General features: G+C 40.0%; 1 long non-coding RNA gene across 1 annotated transcript; it reads left to right on the top strand.

Annotated features, from left to right (window-relative positions):
- The first annotated feature begins 448 nt into the window (after positions 1-448).
- Positions 449-4144, top strand: LOC123948083. The gene is made up of 4 exons (XR_006819924.1): positions 449-661; positions 1153-1288; positions 1378-1538; positions 3966-4144. It is a non-coding gene; the product is annotated as an uncharacterized LOC123948083 (long non-coding RNA).
- The last annotated feature ends 1225 nt before the right edge of the window (positions 4145-5369 follow it).

Here is a 5369-nt window from a genome sequence, read left to right as displayed (position 1 = left end):
ACCGTTTCATGCATGTTTAAGAAAAATGGGTATTCTCTGGTGGTTACATTCAGGATTTTATATTTTAAATATAGATATTCAGAATTTTATATAAAATATATTTTATATTCAGGATTTTATGGGATTTATAGATCACTATCGTTCAAATATATTTATTGAGTGTTTTTTGGTGCCCGACTTAGCAGTAATTGAGAGAGAACTGTTGGTGAATTTGTCAATTCCTCCTTATATTTTAAGTTTTTACTTATATGATGTGAAACTTTTTTATTAGGTACATATACACTTGGAACTCTTATGTCTTCCTGGTGAACTGAAAATTCTATCATTATATAGTCACATTTTCTGTCTTAGAATCCATTTTTTGTGCCATTGACATAGTCACGTCAGTTCTCCTTCAGCTAATATTTTCCTGGCATATCTTTTTCCATCCTTTATTCTCATGATTTTCCATATCTTTTTGCTTTAGGTGTCTCCCAAACAGGACTTCTTCTGGTATAATAATGTCTTCCCTTTAACAGATAGATTAATCCACTTATATTTGGGAGAATTATGAATATTATGATATAGGTTTCCACAATCTTCACCAGGCAGCACTGGAGAATACGACTCCCAAGATGACACACCTTTGCCAGTAATCAAAGCCAGTGACTTGACGACTCAGGTACGTCAATTGTCTTTGACACTTCCTCAGTGGTGGTTCTATTAAGTTTTGCATCTTGAGAAAATGCTATTTTCTGATTAGGCATAGGGTTAAAACCAAATCTTTGGGAAATTAATGAAACCACATAATTTCTCAAAGCTTTTCTCAGGATAGTCTAAGAGGCAATAAGACTGCTTACGGGCTTTAGGGCTGGATAGGACTGGGTTCCTAGTCCTTGCTCTGCCATTTTCCAGCTGTGTGATTTGGGGTATACTCCTTAATCTCTCTGAGTCCGTGTTCTCATCTGGAAGTGAAGAATAATCACACCTACCTTCCCAAGATTTTTACTGTGCAAACGGAATCGCCTGGCATAGATGTGCTCAGTGAATGTTCCTGCTCTTTCCTCTTCAAGACCATGACCTTGATGATGTCAAGAATACTTTGTAAATATTACAAATAAGATGTGTCATTGTGATTATTACTTATTAAAATCACCTCGTTTCCTGAGCTAGGTGATTCATCTCAACCAAAAGAAAGATTTGTGCCATTCTGGACGACAAAAACTTTGCAAAACAATGATTGATTGCTTCATTTCATCAGCATCCTCTTTGCTGGTCAGGATGTAGTCTCCCTTGGCATCAATTTCAGGTAATCACTGAGCTTTCTGAAACTTTTTGTTTGCATATTTGTTTTCAGGCAGATAGAGTATGACTTAGGTAATATGATTGCATTCTCAGGAATTCACAGAGATGAAAACACCGATCTGAAATGATGCCAGGCCAAGGCCTGAAAGCAGAAAATCACAAGAACACTCAAGCATTTGGAGCCCGCACCTTGGGAGGAACATAGAAGTGCTCTCTTCTCTGGGCTTTTTGACCACCCAGTGCTGATAAAACAGGTTATCCATCATCTCTCACAGAACTTGTCTTGCCACTTTTGCCTCATTTTTATCATCATCAAATATTTTGAGCATCTGGAGGTGTTAAGGGTTAAATAGTTTTTATGTGATTGGGTCATTTGGCCAGAAGGTATTTGAGTATCATTGTGTTCATGCTCTTCCGCCCTTTGGAGCCTGGTATGGAATCTCAAAGGACAGATGAGATGGAGGAAAAGTGAGAACATGTCAAAAATGAGGCCATACTTGTGGGTTTTCACGCATGTCATGGTATGGCCACGTTGGAGACATGAGGGTAATCAGGAAAGATTTACTAGTGAGGCCGATAGTGTACAGAATCTCATACCAGCAATGACTGCCACTTTCTGGCTGTGTGATCTTGATTGAGTGCCTTTACTTCTCTGTGCTTCTTTTTTTTTAATTGTGAATAGAGATGATAGTAGCTTCTTTGCAGGGTAGTTGTAAGGATTAAGTCAGTCATATAGATAAAGCTCTTGCTGAAGCCTACAGCTCCCCAACCATCGTGCAGGGCACGTCGACCTTACACGGGTGCCAGACCTATTGATTCCAGGCACCCGGCTGCCAGCATCCCCGTCTGTTTACTCCAGTGAAGAGTATAAGTCTCCATGCTTCTCTGTCTGTCACACAGCCAGTGATGCTAGGGATTTAGGGATTCGGATCTAATGCACCCCGTTAAACCAGAAGTCGGAGTGTGGCTCACTCTGGAAGGTGGGGGTGAGCACATACCGTTCCTTAAGCTGCTCTCTCTACCTTTGTGCATGTTTGACCATTTCCACCTTAAAGTCATTAAACATTTTTTCGGATAATTAAAATCCTTTCTGTAGGGTAAAAAATGATAGGGAAGTATGATTAATTCTGTTCTTTATATTCTTTTTTTTTAAAAAGATTTTATTTATTTATTTGACAGAGAGAGATCACAAGTAGGCAGAGAGGCAGACAGAGAGAGTGAGAGGGAGCAGGCTCCCTGCTGAGCAGAGAGCCCGATGTGGGACTTGATCCCAGGACCCTGAGATCATGACCTGAGTCGAAGGCAGCAGCTTAAAACACTGAGCCACCCAGGCGCCCCAATATATTCTTTTTTTTAATATTTTATTTGTTTGACAGAGAGAAATCACAACTAGGCAGAGAGGCAGGCAGAGAGAGGAGGAAGCAGGCTCCCTGCGGAGCAGACATCCCGATGTGGGGCTCGATCCCAGGACCCTGGGATCATGACCTGAGCCGAAGGCAGAGGCTTTAACCCACTGAGCCACCCAGGCGCCCCTGTTCTTTATATTCTTACAAAATTTTCTAAGCCACGCAAGAGGTCTCTGCTCCAGTCACTTGTTTCTTGTTTGCCTGATTTCTCTCTTTTCTTTCATTTTGAGAAGAGAGTTCATTAAAAGCAATATGTCGTGAGTTAAGCGTCATTATACCAGTTAATAATAAGAGCAGAGGCAGCAAATACTTACACATTTGTACTTCCTATATGACGGACACACTTAAGCACCACAACCCAATGAGGTAGGGACTCTATTATTACCATTTTATGGACGAGGAGGCAGAGGCCCAGAGAATAACTCATCCAAGTTCACACAGAACCAGGATTCAAAACCAGGCTATCTGGGTCCAAAGTCCATGCTCTCTGATGACATGGGGTTGCACCAGAATTGAGCCTTGGCTCTAGTATTTTCCCCAAATCTGCCTTTTGGCTTTGGCAGGGAGCCAAATGCCTGCCTCCGTCCACACCATTTCTAGCAGCATCCTTGACCTTGAGCGTGTAATCGCAAAAGCTGCCACCTTAACTCACCAGCTTCATGTCAGGAATATAAACAGGAATATAGTTCGAATGTCGTATGAATACTGGTGTATTCCCTTTCAAAATGTGGGTGAGCATTTTTGATGTTCCTTGGAGAAAGTATCTTGTACATGCTCTTTATCCTAAAATTCCATCAACTGAAGAGTCAATGCATAATTGTTATTGCAAGAAAAAGATGCTGTAGTCATCGGTGATGTGAGAGATGCTAATTTTGTGTGCAAAAATAATGATTAAGTACACTAAAAAAATAAATGGGGAAATAGGTTGACACTTGATGTGAGTAGGGAGAGTGTGTTAGCTAGATAACTTTAAAAAGAGCCTTGTGAGGGTCTATTAAAATGTAAATAATTGCACAAGGCAGAAGAAGAGAGATCAGATCATTTTGTAATTCTCATTGGGGAATTCCTCGGTGACTTGCATTCGTAACATGAAGCAAAATATTTAAGGGCTGTATTTCACTTATAGTAAAATCTACCTCAGTGATGAACCTTTCAAGAGAAGCCCCATCTCCATGTCCTGCGGGATGAATTACATGGAAAACATCAAAGTCTCACATGAGAAAAAGTCCCTAAGCACATGTATAATATACTAAAGGTACATTATCTTCTCTCCAGACATAGCCAAGCACATAAAAAGTGTGAATACATGAAGAAGATGTTAGAGAAAAAAGAAACCTTACTTGCCTTTCCGTCAGCAACTGAAGGTGAGCCCATTGCAAACGAACCTACAAGAGAGAGACAGAGTCAGCACTGACAAACTTTTCCACGCTGCAATGTTAAGCCTTTAAAATACAACGATCAAATTTTAAAAGTTCTAACTCTTGAGTATTTAAAATAAAATTTCAGATGTTCTGTTGTATCCCGGAAGTTTATTTTATGAGCGTTATTTATGTTAGGTCCAATATTGGTTTTTATAACTGACACTTTAACAGCTGGCCCGGTATGCACAGACCCTCTAGGAGCAAAAATTTCTGTAAACCAGGAATGAAATTTAACCATGTCTTAAAAATTATAAAAGTTGGTAGAAAATTACAAGACAGAAGTTATAGAAGAAAATGCCATCATTCCCATTTGGAATAGGAAATAACTAGGTCCAGGATGGAAAGAAAAAGAACACGGGACCACGGATGAGCACAGGCTAAGTAACACTAGCATCATGAACAACAATGACTAGTGTGATTTAGAGGGTAATCGTACTACCTGCGTACTACATCAGTCAAACATTTATGAAATGTTATCCCAGTAAGTGTTGACAAAGACATATAGACACTGGACAGGGTGTAGACTGATCATAATTTTTTTTTTAAGTGAGTAAACAAGCCAGAATTGTCTCATTAATAAGACAGCTAACTAAGAGGCATCTTGATTACTTTATCAAGAATGAGAAGGGTTTTTAGTGGGAGAACACAAACATAGGACTTCCATCACCTATGGAGGTCTGGAAAGGAGGAAAGACATTTTAAATAAAATTGTGCTTCATAAGGGAGGTTTGAAAGATTTGAAGCCTCCGTAAATTGATCAATCCAAAGATATTTAGTGAGTTCAGATCATTTGTCAGGCTGTGACTGTGTTAGGTGCCGGGGGCAAATGTGGACATACCCTTCGGTGAGAAAATGGGGAGGACGCCTGCCTTAGACGTTGGCCCCCCAGGCCTTGGGCTCAGGCCTCTGCAATATAGGGGACATGAAATATTGTGCAGGCTACTAAATACAGAGTGGGGGGAGGGGAACGTGAAATAAAAAAGAATGTTTAAATATCTGTGAAATGCAACATTATTAGTTTATGATTTATAGTTTGGAAAAAAAAAAAAAAAGAACTCACCACACTGGAGTGGTGCTTGGCTGGCTCGGTCAGTAGACCATGCAACTCTGGATCTCAGAACTGTGAGTTTGAACCTCACGTGGGGTGTAGAGATTACGTAAAAATACAATCTTAAAAAATAAAAAACTCATCACATTGGAATGTGACCTGTAGGCTGTCTAATTTCTCCCCCGTCCAAACTCCCAAGTTTGCATGGTG

This window comes from Meles meles, chromosome 1 (assembly GCF_922984935.1).
Source record: "Meles meles chromosome 1, mMelMel3.1 paternal haplotype, whole genome shotgun sequence".
In the NCBI taxonomy this organism is placed as follows: Eukaryota; Metazoa; Chordata; class Mammalia; order Carnivora; family Mustelidae; genus Meles; species Meles meles.
This window is presented reverse-complemented; position numbering and strand designations above follow the sequence as displayed.